Consider the following 22723-nt stretch of genomic DNA (forward strand, 5'->3'; position numbering starts at 1 on the left):
TTTCCATTTAAAAGAGGAGGATTACCTCACAAAGTTTGATTTATCATCATCATCAAAGTAATGATCAACATTTCCTCAGTGTTAGGGTTTCATCAATGGGTTCATCAGAGGATCCTATGGAATTAGGGTTTTATGGTCAAAGTTTAGCCTGAGGTTGACTTTTGACCAAAACATAATCTAATAGTTTTAAAGCATGATCCAAGTACCTCATATGCTTCCTAATATCCCTCTCATGTGTCCCAAATGGCTAAAGAAATTTGATCTATTGATAATTGAAGAATAGGGATTCATTTGATGAAAATTCAACTGCTCAGAATCAAGGTTTGACTTTTGAGATTTTTGGTCGACCATGGAATTCTCAAGTCAAGAATCATGAAATTATGGTTTATGGATTTATTTGATCAGGTTTAATCAAGAAAAAGAAATCAAAACGGAGAAATTAGGGTTTTGAAAATTTTCTCTAAGTTCAAAATTTCCATGATCATCTAGCCTACTTTGCAAGCTTGTAACTCCTTCCTAAAAAGAAACCATTTTTCATGCCCAAGGGATGTACTTAAATATGTAACTTCATACTTTAATATCATGGAAAGAAGTCCATGGTTCATTACCCAAGTATATAAGGTTTTGTCAAAGTTCCATGCCATTTTGGGAAGAAAGGCAACATTGTCATTTTCATAAAGCCGACTTTAAACACAAAGTTAATGCATTGATCTTTGTATTTTTTCCTTTTTATCACACTCAATACATGTGCTTAGATGCAACACCTCTAAATCTTCCAACCACCCTAAAAAGCCAAGCTACACCATTGGAACCCTAATGTACCTTTAACCAAATTTTGAGTCAATATTAAATCAACTTTCCGTCAAGCTTTTGCTTTTGATTCTTGCTTAATCCATAAGATTTCACAAGTTCCCTATAAATAGAGGATCAAGCTTCGTAATTTAACACACAAGCATTAAGTAACAAGCATTCCCAAAATTTCAAAAACTCCGTGATAGCGTAAAAACTCCATTTATTCGCATATCTCAAAACTTCCACGTTTTGAGGTTCTATCCATTCAAACACAATCCATATTTTCAAAGAGGTAATTTCAAAAAATATTTTATTTATTTTAATTTAGTATATTTTAATTTAGTATATTTTAATTTAGTATTTATTTTAAATGTGTTTATTTATTTAAAAAATCAATAGAAATATGTTTCTTTCTTAACCTAGCTTGAATGGTTTTGATCACGTGTACTTGATACTTTTGCTCCATGACATTGATGCATATTTGTTGTAACTTATGTGAATCTTGAATGCATTAAAATTAATTTTAAAATGTTTAAATTCTTATCCATTTTTTTGTGCTAATAATTGTTCAAGAAACCTAATTTCTTCACAAACCCTAATACCATGTTGATTAACTTGTATTGATGCCATGAGTATTGTGATGCTTTGATGTTTGTCTATACTTGATTGTTTAGAATTTATGTTTGCTGATTTATTATATGTACATATTCTTGTTTGATTCATATTCTTTGATCATATGACATACTTGACTTTATGATTCATCTATATATTGCTAAGGTATATGTCTATCATGATACCATGATTGATTATGTTTGTCTTGTCTTATTGTGTAGTCTTGACTTGTATGCATGTTGACCCACATTAGGGTTTAATACTAATATCACCATGTTTAAATGATCTATGTTTTATCTTTCCTTGTCATTATGTGGATCTGTTGATCATTACTTATTATGTAATCACATACTTGACATGTCCACACACACGTATATGTTCACAAGATTACTCACACATGTCCAGCATGTTCACACACCTCTTCATTTATTTTACTTACATTGATCCATACTTGATCTTTCCACACATGATTTCTAGTTAGACCCTTTGTCTTGACTTTGCTTTGTCTTGTTTGGGTGCATGATATAATTATTTATGTATTGTTATACCCCAAAATTTGCCCACATATTTTTCAAGAAAACTCCAATCTGAAAATTAAGGGTCTCATATAATCATGGATTTTTATTTCAACAAATATCCTGACATATGAAATACTTAGTTTTTAGAATTTTTCTTATACAGTAATTTGGCTTGCAGTTGAATTTATTCTTACGCAAACGCCAAATACTGTTTATTACTTCACACATGCTATTTATTTATTTACAGATAAATAGTACTGACACAATTGGTACAGAGTTAAATCTTTTGCAGGCGCAGAATCAAGAAACTCAGACTGTACTGGTAACAGTAAATATTAGTTATTTATTATGTCTGTGTTTTTTTTTTTAACAAGTCAAGTAAATAAACTTTCATTTTTCACATAAAACAAAAAAACAAAAACAAAAACAACAAAAAAAGAGAAAATTAACTTTGACTGTTAATTTTTCACTTTTAACTGCTGTTTCAATACCTGAACAGTCAATTGACAGCCAAACTGCTGGCAGTACAATTCTCAGTGTTTTGTACCATCAATCAAATCAATCTTTCACAATTCAAAATTCCAAGATTTTTGTTCAAGAAGTCTTCTGAATATCACATGATTAGCAGAGACTCAACACTGCACAAAAATCAGGTACGCTTAACTGTCTCCTACACAAACAGTCCCTAATCAGGGTTTTTCTTGTTTTTACAGGAGCAACAAGTTTTTGAGAGCTCAAATGGATTTCATATACATCCATACATCTCAAAGTACCATCATACAAATTTTCAAACTTCAATTCACTCAGACGCACCGTCAGCAGCTCAAACAGTCAACAGACGACCCGTTTGACCAAAAAAGTCAACTGACAGTCAAAAATGAAATTTTTTGTCAAAGTCCATATTTTGTCAAAGGATTCAACATTTGATCATTGGATGATCACAATTCATCAAGGAAAGATCAAAAATCAACAAAACCCTAAGATTCAAAATTAGGGTTTTTGCCTGAAAAGTCAACTCAACTTTGACTGATCATAACTCTCTCATCCTTCATCCAAAAAATGTCAACCAAAGCTTGTTTTGAAGGAAATTCAATTATCTTTCAAATGCCATTGATCCCATGGTCATTGGATTCACCATTTGAAAACTATGGCCAAAGACATTACAGGTCATTTTCAAAATCAACAAAAAGACACTTTTTTCAAAAGGACACACAAGGAGAACCAAAAATCATTTTGATATGAGACCAAAGACATTGGTTAGAGGACTCTTTGAGGTTTCCAAAAAGTGCAAGATCTCCTTCATATGACAAAAATTGAAGGATTTACACCTTGTTGAAGTTGGCTAAATTTTGGGAAAATGCATGAAATCAACATTGCTCAAAAATGTTTTTTTTCCAAATGAGTCCAAGTTTTTATGGTCCAAACATCTTTGCCATGTTACTATGGGCCTCCCACGACCAAGACAAAGCCCACATCTTTATTGGCCATTTTTTGACATAATTTTATCTTATTTTAAGATTAAAATTAAAGGAAAATTGCATGGATAATTAGTAGCTTGATCTCTAAGCATGACTCACCTCCAAAGTCTTCAATTTTCTGCAGAAGATTGGTGTCCAAGGCAAGAGCATTGAATGGAGTCAAAGTTGGTCAAAAATTCAAGGTTTTTTAATATTAAAGAACCAAACTTTCAACAAAGGCAACAAAGCTTCTTAGCTTGAGTTCCAAGCAACTTTGGGCTATAAAAGAAGCATCATACTTCAGCAAAAGGGGGGACACACAAAATATAGCAAGAGTATAGCCAAGAAATATCAAAAATTCTCTCAAATTTCCATAACTTTGTAAAATTTCAAATTCAATTCTCCAATCAATATTAATACATACCAAGCTTTCTAATCATCTTATCAAACATCATAGAGTAAGATTGAACTCTAAATATAGGCCCATGAGAGTCGTATAGTGCATACAAGTGTTCTTCATGTATATATGCATTAACTTTCGTTTTCATATTTGCAATTAATTTCCATACAAACTAACCATCCTAACATGTTTATGGGGACATATATGGGTGATCTGGGCCTTGACATAATAGTTCCCACGTGAGAATCACTCAACACCATTAATGGATGTTCATGCATGCTTAAACTTTAATACCTTCGAATCTATAGCTACAAGCATCAAACAAAGAAACTAATACCACCAATGAACTCAGGGCCTCATGTTTAGTGGATCTGGGTTGCTTTCATGTGTTGCTAACGTGTATTTTTTGCAGGTTCAGAAGCTATAAAAAACTGCACGATTTATCGTAAAAATAGAGGGGGTTTAAAACCCCCGCTATCTGTTTGAAAAAATGAATGAGACGGAGGTTGAAGACGACCACGCGTCCAAGCGTGGTTCGTCAGTCAAGGCTGACTTTTCCCTCCGCTCACGTGGCTCTTCATCATTGGAAGGTCAACCAGTCTCCCATCCACGCGTGCACATGTGGGCCCCAGTCAGAAAGTTTGAATTCTCCTTGAATTCAGTACATGTTCCCTACCATCATATCATGCACCTACAAATCTGGACTCTTGATCTCATCAATCTTACCATCCAACGCACCATAACACACAGCCACACCATGGACTCTCACTCAATCACTACACCAGATCAGTATCCCTTTTTATTTTTATTTTATTTTCTATTTTATTTTATTTTCTTTGCAAAATTAATTTAAAATAGCTTAAAAATTCAAAAAATTCCACAAAAAATATTTTAAACTTCTAAAATAACATATTATTTTCTGAAATAAAAATATTTTACTTTTCTTCAAAATTTTAATATTTTACATAATTAATTAGTATGTATTTATATATTTGCTTATTAATTATTTTAATTAGTCAAAAAATCATAAAAAAAATTGTTCTTTATATTAAATATTGTTTATATATCATAAACTAATTTTGTACATATTTAGGATTATTTTTCTCATTAAGTTTTAATTATTTGTGTAATTATTTATATAATTATGTTTTGATTAACTTAAAATATCCAAAAACAAATTTCAAAAATTCCAAAAAAATTAGTTTTGTTCTAAAATCAATTAACAAACATTTTGTACATATTTTTAAACTTATTTGCTAGGTTTAATCATATTTCCATCTTTTCTTTATTTTAAATTAATTAATAATGCATTAATTATATTTAAAATAAATCACAAAAATACAAAAATATGCCTTTTATTTCTTGCAATTTAAAATTCCTAGATAAATGTATAGGATGTCAAATTCATGTAAATAGGCTAGTTTACATTTCCCGCACAATCGATGTAATAGCGTAGATTTACTTTCTGCACTTTACATTTCCGCATTTTAATTTCCAGCACCCATATAAACTGCGTGTATGTCAAAGATAAAACTGAACCGTCAGATCACTAACTTCAAAGATAAATATCTGAATTCAATCACAATCACATTTGCACCTCCTAGGGTAACCCCTTTTCACTCTTTTCAAAATCAAAGTTACATTTCTACTGTTTCGAGTACAAAATCGAACCTTTTGTTTATATCCGACGAATGGATAGATTTTTAAAGGGAACAAGGATAAAGACCTCCTAACTCAGGGTAGACCTCCTAGTTTGCTTGCTCAAAATCAAAACAAACAAAATTCTCATACACTGTTGTTTTTTTAAAACGAATTTTCCAAAAGACAATATTTTGTATACATCCAAACACGGATCATTACAAAATTAACGATCTTTTCAAAACATCTTTCGAAAGATAAACAAGTATTTGTATATATCCGCACAAGGATCATTACAAATTCTATTTGCAAAGGTATTTCAAAAACACAGGTAAAGCATTCCGAATCAATTGAAAAGTAAAGCAAATGAGCTAAGCAAACTAAAGAGCCCATGGATAACCATGGATACAAAGGGTGCTAACACCTTCCCTTTGTATAACCTACCCCCTTACCCAGAATCTCTCAAAGGTCTTTTTTCTGTTTCTTTTATAAACCTTTCCTTCATTGGATAAAATAAAAGGTCGGTGGCGACTCTGTAAACTTTTTCAAAAGTGACGCGAAAGCGTCCGATCGACAAAAAAGAGTCAGTTCACGTATCCCACCCACGGAGGGGTATGGCCCGAAAGGACGGTCCACAGAACTGGCGACTCTGCTGGGGAATACAAATTCAAAATGTTTTCAAAAGGGGTTACCTTTAGAGTATAGATCATTTCGATGTTTTCAATTGTTTGATCTGATTGCTTTACTTTTCACAGGTTTGCTTGGGTACTTTGCTTGTGTGAAAGATTCTAACCCGAATCTCGAGATACCTTAAGTATATGACAATAGACCAAGGAAACTGTACGGCATGTACCGATACGGTTGATCTGGTAGTCATCGTTAGTGTGATACTTTGGTTTATACTGATGTCCCTTGAAAGCGATCAAGGAGTATATTAGGCTTCCGAAGTGTCATTAACACTAATTTGTCTTAGAACCTTTTAGTTGAACTTGACTTGTGGCCTATTAAGTGGCTAGCTTTGAAATTGATCGAAGCTAGTTATCCTCGAGGAATATTCTTGATCGGCCGTCCGAGCGCCGTATTGAGATGTTGTCTCCAAGGATCATAGAACCCGAATACTATTCTAGGACAGGTTTTCAACCAACTCAACTTCAGAGGGGAGGGTATCACCTATCAACCTCATGCAAGCCTTTAAACCTAAGGCTATTGTTTGATTTGTTTTTGTGTGCCACATGTTTGCATCATAAACACATCATTTTTCACTACACATTTCAAGGATCAAAGAGTTTACTTTTGTTTTTGCAGGTAATGGCTCCCGCCACCAGAGATTACATCCGAATCAATATCTCAACGGTGCCATCTGAACTCAAAGTCTTGGTAGCAGAATTCCCCAGGAATGCTCAATTCACTGAAAAGCATGGTCACCTACTCCATTTGGTTACCTCAAAGTTTGAAGAAGACATGATACGGGTCCTGTTCCAGTTCTTCGACCCTGAACATCATTGCTTCACATTTCCTGATTACCAGTTGGTACCCACTTTGGAAGAATTCTCTGAATTAATTGGATTACCAATCCGAGATCAATTACCTTTCACTGGTTTAGAAAGAAAACCAAAACCTGAAGTCATTGCTGCTGCTTTACATCTGCAAAAGTCAGAAATCAAATCCAATTGGGAAACAAAGAGTGGAGTTGAGGGTTTGCTTGCCAAATTCTTACTGGAAAAGGCTCGACTACTGCTAGAAAACAAAAGTTATCCAGCTTTTGAAGAAGTTATGGCTCTTTTGATCTATGGGTTGGTTTTGTTCCCTAATTCCGACCAGTTCATAAGTGTACACATCATCAACCCTTTTCCTAATTCGCAACCCGGTACCAACATTGCTGGGAGACATCCTACACTCTCTACACACTCGTACCACGAAGAAGCGAGGAACTCTCATGTGCTGTATACCACTGCTGGCTAGGTGGTTTACATGTCATCTTCCCCGATCAGTACTGAGAAATGAACAAAGAGCACAATGGTCTTACAGAATCATGTCTTTATCTCATTCAGATATCCGATGGAACAACTTCTTTCAAAGAGACATTACTATCATTGATCATTGTGGAGAATACCCTAATGTGCCACTCCTTGGCATTAAAGGAGGTATCACTTACAATCCCTCTCTAGCTCTACGCCAATTTGGATATGCAAGAAGCAACGGTCCTCATGACATGATTATCCGTGGCATTGTGTTTGATTACGAGAATGATTCTCACAGACACCGACGAAGATTCATACAGGCTTGGGACAGTGTCTATAGAATAGAAAGCAAAACTCTGGGGCAATGGAATTCTATTCCTATGGAACTTTACCTCAGATGGGTGCGTACTCATGCTCAAAAACTCATGATGCCCTATCCCGCTGTTCTACCTGTGACTATCGAATCAGAAGTCGAAGGTTACGAACCTCAAGTTATTCTACACCCCGGATATGCCAACTGACTTGGAAGAGTTGCAAAAATCCTGGGTTCAACTCAAAGAGGAAAGAGACACCTTCAAAGAACACTGTCAGGACTATGAGAGAAGGCTATTCGAGCTCACCAGACAGCTTCAAGAAGAACAAAGAATCAACGCATTCCTGGGGACAAAGAAAAAGCGCCCACGGGAGACCTGAAAGATCATTTATTTTATTTTCTGTCTTGTAAGCCCAAATGAGGCAAAGAAAAAAAAATAAATTGATTAACTAACGTTTGTTGCTTCTTTAACAAATCTAGACTCTATGATCCTTGAAAACATTGCACACATGCATTCACATGCATTGCATACACATTGCATTTCATACATTGCATTTCATACATTGCATTCATATACATTGCATACACATTGCATACATGGCATCCAGTCATACACATTTCATAACAGGTTCACATGACGGATTTCTCATCTTCTCGCTGTTTATTTCAGTCAGAAGAGATGGAATCTGAAATGAGTATCAAGAATCTCGAAGTACAGAATGCCCAAGTTCAAGTGGCAATTCTGGAACTGGCAAAGGGGCAACAAGAGCTGAAAGCCCTGATACTCAAGAAGAAGAAGAAGCCCAAAGAATCTGCAGGCTTGAGTTACCTGAGAAGGAAGATCAAGATCCCTGTCAAAAAGATCAAAAAGCCACCAATCCCTGAAATAGTCGGTGATGGTGAACAAGAAGATAATCAAAGCAACCAGGGTTCTGCTAAACCCTCTCTCTCTTCAAATGAAGAAAAAGATCATTCTGGAGACGAACAGGATGATGACAAATACCAACAGTTGGAGGATCGTATGAAAGCTATGGAAATACAAAAAATACCTGGCTTAGATTTCAATGATCTGGGACTCGTGTCGGATGTTGTCATCCCTCCAAAATTCAAAGTTCCAACCTTTGCAAAATATGATGGAGTTTCTTGCCCGAAACTACATCTGAGATCCTATGTGAGGAAGATACAACCTCATACAACAGATAACAAGTTATGGATTCACTTCTTCCAAGAAAGTCTGTCGGGTACACAACTCGAGTGGTACTATCAGCTGGAAAATACCAAGGTTCATACTTGGGAAGAATTAGCTGCTGCTTTTTACAAACAGTACCAATACAATGCTGATCTTACACCCACTCGTACTCAATTGCGAGGCATGTCTATGGGACCAAAAGAAAGTTTCAAAGAGTATGCACAAAAGTGGAGAGATATGGCTGGAAGGGTTCAACCACCCTTATCTGATCGCGAACTAGTCGACATGTTCATGGGCACTTTAACTGGCCCATTCTATAGCCATTTGCTGGGAAGTTCATCATCAGGTTTCACTGACCTAATACTGACCGGAGAACGTGTCGAAAGTGGCATTCGAAATGGAAAAATTCAAGTAGGATCCTCCTCTGGTACTACAAAAAGGCCCATCAGAAATGAGGTCAATACAGCGCAAATTCAGAAAAGTCGCAAAAATGAACAGCATCAATCTGTAGGGGCAGTTCTGATCTCCGCATCTGCACCTCAAAAAGATCAACAGCCAAAATATACGCATCGACCAGATGCACCAAGAAGAAATTTCACTAAAATCAACATGCCAATTTCTCAGGCATTGCAGCACTTGCTAAAAGCAGATCTGATCACCTTAAGAGGTCCTCCGAAGAATGTCAATACTTCTTCTCTGAATTATCGCCCTGATGCAACATGTGCCTATCATTCAAACTGTCCAGGACATGACGCAGATCACTGCTGGGCCCTGAAAAATAAAATCCAAGACATGATAGATGCTGGAGAAATTGAGTTCGATCCTCCAGAAACTCCAAATGTCATCACAGCACCTATGCCAAAGCATGACAAAACTGTTAATGCTATCATAGACACAGTTTACATTTATGATGTGAACGAAGTATCAATTCCACTCCTCGAAGTCAAAAGAAAGTTCATCCAAGCTGGTTACTTTCCAGGTTGTGATCCCGACTGCTTTTATTGCTCACGCCAACCCAATGGTTGTGAAAATCTAAAGATGGGAATTCAAAAACACATGGATCGCCGTATCATTATGTTTGAGAGGCTCCCTTCTATGGACATGTTGGGCAAAGTCTTTGCCAACGGGATAAGAATGGAAGACGTCTCAGTGATCTCCAGCTTACCATTCAAAATCTCTACCAAGGCTCCATTCAAACTTTCTGCTACACTCAAAGTGGCATCAGTAGTCATTGCTAGACCAACTCCATTTCCATACTCCTCAGACAAAGCTGTCCCATGGGGATATGACACTAATGTTTACATTCATGGAGTTAAGCAGGATCCCTCGACTAAAGAGGACGCAACACTAACTACTTCAGCTGTAAGTAACATTGCAGGCACTAGCAAGATCACGAGAAGTGGAAGAATCTTTTCACCAGAAATTTCTCCAAATATTGCTGCTAGTCCAATCCAGGTTCCAATTCCTATTCCAGATATCAACACTCGAGGCAAAGAGCCACTGATCGAACCAGTTCAAAATCCGGTAGAGATCACTGCTGAGGATCCATCAAAGCAAGAGATGGACGAAATATTGAAAATCATCTGCAAAAGTGATTACAATATTGTCGAACAACTGGGGCATACTGCTTCAAAAATCTCAATGTTATCTCTGCTAAAATATTCAGAAGCTCATGCTAAAGCTCTAATGAAGTTCCTTCAAGCTGCGCATGTGCCTCAAGAAATCCCAATCGACCAATTTGAGAATTGTGTCGCCAGTCTTACAGTGCCCAATGGTCTTGGTTTCTCTGATGTGGATCTAACTCCTGCTGGAAGAAATCACAACAAGGCCCTGCACATCTCTATCGAATGCAACGGCACCACTCTGTCTCATGTGCTAATAGACAATGGTTCCTCTCTAAACGTGTTACCAAAGGTAATACTGGAAAAACTTGACTTCAAAGGAGTTGTGCTACAACCAAGTGATGTGGTTGTAAGAGCCTTCGATGGGTCAACAAGAACGGTGTACGGAGAAGTTAAGCTCCCAATCAGAGTGGGCTCTCAAACTTTCGATGTTATCTTTTCCGTAATAGACGTTCTTCCAACATACTCCTGTTTACTAGGACGCCCTTGGATACATGGGGCAAACGCTGTAACTTCTACCCTGCATCAGAAGTTAAAATACCCAGTAAAAGGAAAGGTTGTCACAGTCTATGGCGAAGAAGAATATATGGTCAGTCACTTGAGCAACGACAAGTATGTTGAGATGGAGGGCGAATCCATCGAAACTCCGTATCAAGCTTTTGAGGTTGTATCTCCAGATATCTCTACCACCAAGCATATTCCTGCTACTCCAGCTACAACTATGGCTTCTCTCAAAGATGCCAAAGCCATGATTGAACAGGGTGATCGCACAGTATGGGGACAACTCCCTGATATACCCTACAAGTCCGACAAGCTAGGTCTGGGCTATAATGGTGAAAATCAAAAGAATGATCAAAATCCTCGCTCTGAAGGGTTAATATCACACTTCGCCAGCCAAGAAGTAAACGCCATTGATGATGAAGGGACATACTTGAACCACATCATTCAGCCATATCCAGACGAAATTCCACCCATTACCATGGGAATGTGGGATGCTGTGGGAGGACCAAATGACGGTTACAACTACCAGTATATCACACCTCAGAATTCTTACATTGCTCTGGAAGATCTTACTCCAACAGAAGAGGGTAATCAAAATGACGGAAGTATCACAAGTCCCGTCACTCAGCAATATCAAAATCCACCCAAAGAAGTATGGGACACGCTAGGAGAACCCAGCGGCAAATACGACTATATGGTGAAATATTCCGCTCCTCCGAGCTTTTCAACTCCCATCAAAGACATTGTCCCGACTGGATGGGACGAACAGTACGACGACAACTTCGCTCTTGAAGAAGCCAGGAAGATGCCAAACAACGAAGGTTATTTTCTGTCACAGTACACTCCTTATCAGGATGCACAAGTCTCTATTCAAAACATCATTCCTACTGCATGGGACGGCCTTATCGAGCATCTCGCTCAGCCAATAGAGGGACCTCCACCTGGATTCTCATATCCAACAAATCATCCAACTTATCCTGAGGAATTACCTACGCATTTTCCCACTAGCGGAATCAATGCTACGGAAGACGAAAAGAACAACTGCAACTGGAACAGCTGGGTGCTCCCTGCTAACAACGGTGGATTGAACAACTGGAAAGCAGAGGATGTGATCTCCTTTGATCAGGAGTAAATGCCATTTCCTGTTTTCTTTGTGTATATTGTGCAAAGATAAAAGTGGTTCCTGAACAATCGAACCATGAGCTTGAAAGCCGTGTGCCTTAGCACAACGGTCCTTCTATAAAAAGGGTTTGTCATATCATGATTATGTGCATTCAATAAAATCATGGGATGCTTGCATGTTCAAAATTTTGTGATCCTTTTTCTTTCTTTATTCGCTTTCAAATAGCTATGTTTTTCTCTTCATACACACTCACATATCTACCATGCAGATTCACATACACGCTGGATCCAGTCAATAACGACTCTGCTATTGCCCGTCATGACTTTGAAAATCCGATCTACCAAACTGAGGACGAAAGTGAGGAAGATTGTGAAGTGCCAAGAGAAATTGCAAGACTTCTAGAACAAGAAGAAAAAGCCATACAGCCTCATGAGGAGCCGATTGAGGTCATCAACTTGGGCAGTGACGAAGAAAAGAAAGAGGTCAGAATTGGGGCTGACTTAGAAAACAGTGTCAAGCAAAGACTGATTCAATTGTTGCAAGACTACGCCGAGATATTTGCCTGGTCTTATCAAGATATGCCTGGCCTTGACACGGACATTGTAGTTCATCGCCTGCCAATCAAAGAAGGAAGCACTCCGGTCAAACAGAGACTGCGAAGGAGTAAGCCTGATATGTCAAAAAAGATCAAAGACGAGGTTGAAAAACAATTCAATGCCGGATTCCTAAAAGTTGTAAGTTATCCTCCTTGGATAGCTAACATCGTGCCTGTACCCAAAAAAGACGGGAAAGTCAGAATGTGTGTAGACTACAGAGATCTGAACCGGGCAAGCCCTAAAGATGATTTCCCTTTACCGCACATCGATGTACTAGTTGGCAATACCGCACAATGCAAGGTATTCTCCTTTATGGACGGATTCTCAGGGTACAATCAAATCAAGATGGCACCCGAAGACATGGAAAAAACAACCTTCACAACTCCCTGGGGAACCTTTTGTTACAAAGTAATGCCCTTTGGTCTAAAAAATGCTGGAGCTACCTACCAACGAGCAATGGTAACACTATTTCATGATATGATTCATCAGGAAATAGAGGTGTATGTCGATGACATGATCGCAAAATCCAACACCGAAGAAGAACATTTGAGTCATTTACACAAGCTGTTTGACAGACTCAAGAAATACAGATTGCGACTGAACCCGAACAAGTGTACCTTTGGAGTAAGATCCGGTAAACTCTTAGGTTTCATCGTCAGCAGTAAAGGTATTGAGGTTGATCCTGCCAAGGTCAAAGCCATTCAAAGAAATGCCTATACCCCGTACCGAGAAACAAGTCAGAGGATTCTTGGGACGTCTAAACTACATAGCCAGATTCATTGCCCATATGACTCCTACTTGTGTGCCAATCTTCAAATTACTGAAGAAAGATCAAGTGGAAAGATGGAATGACAAATGCCAGTTAGCCTTTGATAAAATCAAAGAATACCTTCAAAAACCGCCAATCTTGTTACCTCCTGTGGAAGGCAGACCTCTGATAATGTACCTAACTGTGTTAGAAGATTCAATGGGGTGTGTACTCAGACAACATGACGATTCCGGTCGAAAGGAGCACGCAATCTACTATCTTAGCAAAAAGTTTACCGATTGTGAAACAAGATACTCACTACTCGAAAAAACTTGCTGTGCCTTAGCATGGGCGGCTCGCCGACTAAGACAGTATATGCTAAATCACACCACTTTCCTGATCTCCAAGATGGATCCAATCAAATACGTGTTCGAAAAACCTGCTCTCTCTGGAAGGATTGCAAGATGGCAAATGATCCTAACAGAATATGACATTCAATACACTTCGCAAAAAGCAATCAAAGGAAGTGTGGTAGCTGATCATTTAGCTCATCAAGCAGTAGATGATTATCAGGCATTGAACTTTGACTTCCCAGACGAAGACATTATGCTAGTCAATGACTACAAACAACCAGGATCCCGATGGACTATGGTTTTTGACGGAGCTTCTAATGCGCTCGGCAATGGCATCGGAGCTGTGATCATTTCCCCCACAGGAGGTCATACACCCTTCACCGCCAGATTGTGTTTCAATTGCACCAACAATATAGCCGAATACGAAGCATGCATTCTGGGTCTCAAAGCTGCAATTGATCTAAAAATCAAATTCCTTGAAGTCTACGGAGACTCGGCCTTGGTAATCTACCAAGTCAAAGGGGAGTGGGACACAAAGCACCCAAATCTAATTCCATACAAAGAACATGTGTTGAGTTTGATTCCTTACTTCGAGGAGATCACTTTCGAACACATCCCACGCGAAGAAAATCAACTAGCTGATGCCTTAGCTACCATGTCATCCATGTTCAAAGTCAATTGGGACGACGAAGCTCCTATGATCACCATTTACAGGCAAGACGAACCAGCCTATTGCAATGAGATCGATACCAAACAAATGGAAGACAAATCATGGTTCCATGAAATACAAAGGTATCTCGAAACCCAGGAGTACCCTGAAGGGGCATCTATTAACGACAGAAAGTTTCTAAGGAGATTTGCCTCCAAATTCTTCCTAAGCAATGGAACTTTGTACAAGCGCAACCATGACTCGACTTTACTTCGTTGCGTAAACAAGAAGGAAGCAGAACAAATCATGGAAGACATACACAATGGTACCTTCGGTACTCATTCCAACGGACATACAATGGCTAAAAAGATCTTGAGAGCAGGTTACTACTGGTCTACCATGGAGACAGATTGCCATCATCATTCCAAAACTTGTCACAAATGCCAGATATATGCCGACAAAGTGCATGTACCTCCAGTTCCATTAAACGTTCTGACGGCTCCTTGGCCTTTCGCAATGTGGGGTATTGATATGATTGGAGAAATCAAACCTACTGCTTCCAACGGACATCGCTTTATCCTGGTCGCTATTGACTACTTCACAAAGTGGGTAGAGGCAGCTTCATATGCTTCTGTCACCAAGAATGTGGTAGCCAGGTTTATCAAGCACAATCTCATTTGTCGGTACGGCATCCCCGAAAGGATCATCACTGACAATGGCACGAATCTAAACAACAAAATGATTACTGAACTCTGCACGCAGTTCCAGATCAAACATCATAATTCTTCTCCATATCGACCAAAGATGAACGGCGCTGTCGAAGCCGCCAACAAAAACATCAAGAAAATCATACAAAAGATGACAGTAACCTACAAAGACTGGCATGAGATGTTACCTTTTGCTCTTCATGGTTATCGCACATCTGCGCGTACTTCAACAGGGGCAACTCCATTCTCGTTAGTCTACGGTATGGAAGCAGTTCTCCCAATCGAAATCCAGATTCCTTCCTTAAGGATCATGAAAGAAGCCGATCTAGACGAAGACGATTGGATTCAAACTCGATTCGACCAAATACACTTGATCGATGAGAAAAGACTTGCAGCTATCTGTCATGGCCAGCTATACCAAAAGCGCATGATCAAAGCATTCAACAAGAAAGTCAAAAGTCAAGCATACCAAACTGGTGGCTTGGTTATCAAACGCATCATCTTACCACAAGGTGATCCCAGAGGCAAATGGACCCCCACCTACGAGGGACCATTCATAATCAAGAAAATATTCTCCGGCGGAGCCATGTTGCTTACCACCATGGATGGCGAGGATTTCCCACACCCTGTGAATGCGGACATAGTCAAAAAGTACTTTGCTTAAAAAAAAAATACAGCTCGCTAAGTTGAAAACCTGAAAGGGCAACTTAGGCAAAAATGAGCGTCTCGGTGGATTGAAAACCCGAAAGGGCGATCCAGGCAAAAATTAGAGACAAAACAAATACAATCCCGGTAGGCTGAAAACCTGAAAGGGCAGCCTAGGCAAAAATTAGGGAATAAAGCATACAACTATGTCCCGCTCAGCTGCCTACTCACCGACAAGGTTCAACACCTCAAAGACACCGATCAGTCCAATCACTTTCTTCCAACAAGTGAGGGATGAGATGCTCGAAGACAGATTGGCAATAGCAGAATTGAAACTTGACTGGATCGTTCTCACATAGCTATTTCTTTTCATAAATACTTTTCAAAACTTTCTGACAATTTCCTACTTCTAGGATTGTTGTCTCCCTATACTAATCCGCCTATCACGGCACCTTTTCAAAAATCAATGTAGCTTATAACTAACATTTTCATTTTTTCTGTTTTGAATACGCGAGCATCCCAATGATATTTTGAATGAACATATGCATTTGAATATGATTGATGTTTACCAGGAAAAACAGGAATAGCATTCCGGACATGTCCCAATTATTTGGACATTATCCTAAACCAGCATCAGAAGGAAGTTTCCCCAATGGAGACACATTCCTCAACAAATCCCTCAAAAAGATTTTTCTTTCGAAAGAAGTCTTATTCCCCAGCAGGATTGTTCCAGATTACTATCTTCAGAAGGTGTGATCCCCGCACCCGGACTTGGTCAGATAGTGCATCGGAGGATTATGCATTTTCCTCATTCCCATTTGAAAGGGCATCAGAACTTCCAGTTACCTTTGGTTCCCCAAGCAGTAGTCAAAGATCCTTCAACGGGATACCCGGGTTCTCAAAGAATTTCCCCAGACGAGGGTACTCAAGCAAGACAAAAGATCATCAACGATCACAGTCCAGCTGACTAGTGGGAATTTATTTTTCCAACTAGAAGCTTGACACGCATCACATTCACATTCATACATTCATACATTCATACATTCATACATTCACATATTCATACATCATACATCATGCATCATGTGCATATTCATACACAACGTAACATGCATATTTCTCCGGGAATATCTCACATTTACATGCATCATAAACGTTGCATATCACTAACTTGATTTTTCAGGTAGGCAGATATCTTCAACAAAGATGTTCTCAATCACATGCCGTGTTCACCTGAATTCCATGAACGGTTCTCTCAGATATAATCAAGCCAAAGATTCATTCTGATTACTTACCAACTCAAAAAACAAGCATCACAGATCAAAGTTGATACCTCAGACGGTTCCAGAACGATCTAACATCACAGATCAAAGTTGATACCTCAGACGGTTCCAGAACGATCTAGCATTACGGATCTAAAGCGATACCTCAGACGGTTCCACAACGATCTAGCATTACAGATCTAAAGCGATACCTCAGACGGTTCCAAAACGATCTAACATTGCAGATCTAAAGCGATACCTCAGACGGTTCCAGAACGATTTAACATTGCAGATCTAAAGCGATACCTCATACGGTTCCATAATGATCAACTTCCAAAATCTAAATCGGAAAAAACTTTGGACAAGTTCCGTAGCAATCATCCTCCAAGACTTAAAGCGGTAACCTTGGACGGTTCCGAAACAGTCAACACAAAGACTTTCAAATCCTTCATCAAGATATAATCAACAGATTCATTCTGATGAACAAACCCTCAACACATTTTCCAGATGGCATCTGAAAAGCCCATCTCAGGTAATGTTTCAATCTGGCAACAACATTTCGCAGACAACATTCAAATGCAGCTTCCAACATCTCTTCTGATCAAGGTAAGTGCAAATTTTCAGGGCATCTAATTATTCAATCATCTTCTACCTTCAGATTTCAGACAATCTCTTCAGGTTTAAGAAGATTGAATAGGGGCAACTGTTATACCCCAAAATTTGCCCACATCTTTTTTCAAGAAAACTCCAATCTGAAAATTAAGAGTTTCATATAATCATGGATTTTTATTTCAAATATCCTAGCATATGAAGTACTTAAATTTCAGAAACTTTTCTTATACAGTAGCTTGGCTTACAGAGGAATTTATTCTTACGCAAACGCCAAATACTGTTCATTACATCACAAATACTATTTATTTATTTACAGATAAATAGTACTAACACAATCATGCAGAGTTAACTCTTTTTGCAGGCGCAGAAGCAGGAAACTCACACTATACTGGTAACAATTGTTTTTGGTTTCCCACTAACTTTTGTACTATATTCCATTATTTTCAAAATCTTTTCAAATCTCTTTTTCAAAAATCAAATCTTAACTTGTGTGTTTTCTGCCAGTCAAATATTTCTATTTCTGTGCAGTAAACAATTTTCAGGTTATTATCGGTAATTTTGCCCGCATACCGTAAATATCAGTTATTTATTATGTTTCTGTTTCTAACAAGTCATGTAAATAAATTTTCATGCTTCACACAAAACAAAGACAAAAATAACAACAAAAAAGAAAAGAAAATTAACTTTGACAGTTGACTTTTTCACTTTAACTGCTGCTTCAGTACACGAACAGTCAGTTGACAGACAAACTGCAGACAGTACAATTCACAGTGATTTGTACAATCAATCAAATCAATCATTCACAATTCAAATTTCCAAGATTTTTGTGTTAGAAGTCTTCTGAATATCACATGATTAGCAGAAACTCAACACTGCACAAAAATCAGGTACGCTTAACTGCCTCCTATACAGACAGTCCCTAATCAGGGTTTTTCTTGTTTTAACAGGAGCAACAAGTTTTGAGAGCTCAAATGGATTTCATATACATCCATACATCTCAAAGTACCATCATACAAATTTTCAAACTTCAATTCACTCAGACGCACCGTCAGCAGCTCAAACAGTCAACAGACGACCCGTTTGACCAAAAAAGTCAACTGACAGTCAAAAATGAAATTTTTTGTCAAAGTCCATATTTTGTCAAAGGATTCAACATTTGATCATTGGATGATCACAATTCATCAAGGAAAGATCAAAAATCAACAAAACCCTAAGATTCAAAATTAGGGTTTTTGCCTGAAAAGTCAACTCAACTTTGACTGATCATAACTCTCTCATCCTTCATCCAAAAAATGTCAACCAAAGCTCATTTTGAAGGAAATTCAATTATCTTTCAAATGCAATTGATCCCATGGTCATAGCATTCACCATTTGAAAAATATGGCCAAAGACATTACAGGTCATTTTCAAAGTCAACAAAAAGACACTTTTTTCAAATGGACACACAAGGAGAACCAAAAATCATTTTGATATGAGACCAAAGACATTGGTTAGAGGACTCTTTGAGGTTTCCAAAAAGTGCAAGATCTCCTTCATATGACAAAAATTGAAGGATTTACACCTTGTTGAAGTTGGCTAAATTTTGGGAAAATGCATGAAATCAACATTGCTCAAAAATGTTTTTTTTCCAAATGAGTCCAAGTTTTTATGGTCCAAACATCTTTGCCATGTTACTATGGGCCTCCCACGACCAAGACAAAGCCCACATCTTTATTGGCCATTTTTTGCATAATTTTATCTTACTTTAAGTTTAAAATTAAAAGGAAAATGCATGGATAATGGTTGCTTGGCCTCCAAGTATGACTCACTTCAAGGAATCTTCATTTTTTCTGCAAGAATTGAAGAGCAAGACAAGAGCATTGAATGGAGTCAAGCTTGGTCAACAATTCAAAGATTTTTAATATTTTAAAAATCAAACTTTAAACAAAGACAACAAAGCTTCTTAGCTTGAGTTCCAAGCAACTTTGGGCTATAAAAGAAGCATCATACAAGAGCAAAAAAAGAGCCAAAGAGGGACACGAAATAGATCAAAAGATATAGCAAGAACACACTTCATATTTCAAAAAATAATCAAAGAAACTTCAAAATTCGTATTCAAATTTGCAGCTAGTTTCAAAGCAAACTAAGTCCATAAATCACTTCCTGGAACTTATTTGAGTAAGTTCAGATCCATAACCAAGTTCATAGAGGCCTGAAACTCGAGTTCTCTCACTCTCCGATTTGGTAAACTTTCATTTAGTTCAAATTCAAATTTTATGCGTTGTTAACATGTCTCATGGCTATGGTTGAGTTTATAATCACCATCAGATCAGGTTTGAACCCTAGCATGAGAGTTCTAACGTCCTGAACATAGGTTGCCATTGTCAACCGTGAGTTTATGTTTCTCTTCGAATCTCTTAACACAAGCACTTTCAGTCCAAACTAACCTCACCAATGGATTCCCAGGCCTCGATTTAGGGGGGTAGGGCCTTCATTTGGTGTTTAAACTAACGTTTTCGCAGGTTTGGCAAGCTACCTCGCCGGAGAAGACAACCGGAAAACACTATTCCGGCGGTCAGCAAAGCTAGGGCAGGGTTGACTGCACGCGTGGCTCCTTCCCTCGCTCCTATTGGCTGGTCAATAAGTCTGTGGCATGCGTGGCAAAACGTTATAACATGATTGGCTCTGGTTTAAAAACGTGGACCCCACATAACTAAAAATCAGAAAAAATAAAAGAACAAGTGGACTGGGCCTGTACGTAGTGATATCCACACCCCTGGTTTCTGGCCCAAAAAGCATCTCTTGAACTAAACATAGTTCTTTTCCAGATTTGCTTAGCACACCCCCCTGCAGGTTTTAATTAATAAATCTCTATATTTTGCATTTTTATTAAAATCAACCAATCATAAAACACCAAAAATATTTTTATTTTTAGTTTTAATCTGATAAAATATTTATTTATTTTTAGGCATAAAAATATTAATATTTTATTTAAATTAAGGCTATTTTGCATAATTAATTAGTATATAATTATATATTTGCTTTTTAATTATTCTAACCAATCAAAAAATCATAAAAAAAATTGTTCTTTGTGTTAAATATTGTTTATATATTATAAACTAATTTTGTACATATTTTGAATAATTTTCTCATTAAGTTTTAATTATTTGTGTAATTATTTATATAATTATGTATTAATTAACTTAAAAAATCCAAAGACTTCTTCAAAAATTCAAAAAAAATTAGTTTTGTTCTAAAATTAATTGACAAACCTTTTGTACATATTTTAAACTTATTTTCTAGGTTTAAACCTATTTTCATCTTTTTCTTCATTTTAATTTAATTAATCAAGTATTAATTATAATTAAAATAAATCCTAAAAAACCCAAAAACATGCCTTTTATTTTTTTTGCAATTTAAAATTCCTAGATAAATGTATAGGATGTCAAATTCATGTAAATAGGCTAGTTTACATTTCCCGCACAATCGATGTAATAGCGTAGATTTACTTTCTGCACTTTACATTTCCGCATTTTAATTTCCAGCACCCATATAAACTGCGTGTATGTCAAAGATAAATATCTGAATTCAATCACAATCACATTTGCACCTCCTAGGGTAACCCCTTTTCACTCTTTTCAAAATCAAAGTTACATTTCTACTGTTTCGAGTACAAAATCGAACCTTTTGTTTATATCCGACGAATGGATAGATTTTTAAAGGGAACAAGGATAAAGACCTCCTAACTCAGGGTAGACCTCCTAGTTTGCTTGCTCAAAATCAAAACAAACAAAATTCTCATACACTGTTGTTTTTTTAAAACGAATTTTCCAAAAGACAATATTTTGTATACATCCAAACACGGATCATTACAAAATTAACGATCTTTTCAAAACATCTTTCGAAAGATAAACAAGCATTTGTATATATCCGCACAAGGATCATTACAAATTCTATTTGCAAAGGTATTTCAAAAACACAGGTAAAGCATTCCGAATCAATTGAAAAGTAAAGCAAATGAGCTAAGCAAACTAAAGAGCCCATGGATAACCATGGATACAAAGGGTGCTAACACCTTCCCTTTGTATAACCTACCCCCTTACCCAGAATCTCTCAAAGGTCTTTTTTCTGTTTCTTTTATAAACCTTTCCTTCATTGGATAAAATAAAAGGTCGGTGGCGACTCTGTAAACTTTTTCAAAAGTGACGCGAAAGCGTCCGATCGACAAAAAAGAGTCAGTTCACGTATCCCACCCACGGAGGGGTATGGCCCGAAAGGACGGTCCACACTATGCATACTCTTAATGAGCCATTCTTTTTAATTACAGGTACTATATTAGCAATCCACTCGACATACCTTGTAGTTCGGATAAATTTGCAACGCAAGAGTCTTTCGACTTCTGTCTTAATCTTCGAGTGAATCTCTGGCGCGAATCTTCTGGGAGTTTGCTTTATTGGCTTCTTCCCTTCTTTTATTGGTAATTTCAATTCGACTAAGTCTCTTCCGAGACCAGGCATCTCATCATAATCCCAAGCAAAACAATCTCTGTTGTCTTTCAACATTTTGATGATCGTTGCTTTCAACTCAGGCTCTAGTTTCGCGCTGACGTATGTTATTCTCTTTTGATCATTGTCTCCAAGATTTACTTCTTCAAGAGGATCTTGGGCTAACATCTTTATGTTTGATGCCATTGGGTCTTTCTCGAATCCCAAAGGTTCTTCATCGTATATTGCATCTAACTTCTGACTTGGTTCTTCTCTTATGATCTCTTCAACTGGAGCCGTGTCTTCAGGGAATTCGAAACTCGTACGTATCTCCAATTCTGTTGTTCCTTCCTTGATAGGAACTGTATCTATCTTTGTACTCGATAGTTCGGCTTCGAGAGCCGCCTTTCTTTTGTTCTCGGCCACATAGGCCGAAATCTTTTCGAAGAACACAGACTCAGACATTATTACCGTCATCATCCCAGCCTGTTGGCCGTTCTGTCTGATAATTCTCCAATGGTGCTGGATCTGGTGGACCATCCATGATCTCCCTATCCCATTG

At 37.6% G+C, this 22723-nt stretch overlaps 1 pseudogene; it reads left to right on the plus strand.

Annotated features, from left to right (window-relative positions):
* Positions 1–20356, plus strand: part of LOC131650665 (uncharacterized) — a 32561-nt pseudogene extending 12205 nt beyond the window's left edge.
* Positions 20357–22723: the final 2367 nt, after the last annotated feature.

The sequence above is a fragment of the Vicia villosa genome, linkage group LG2 (genome assembly GCF_029867415.1).
Source record: "Vicia villosa cultivar HV-30 ecotype Madison, WI linkage group LG2, Vvil1.0, whole genome shotgun sequence".
Classification (NCBI taxonomy): Eukaryota; Viridiplantae; Streptophyta; class Magnoliopsida; order Fabales; family Fabaceae; genus Vicia; species Vicia villosa.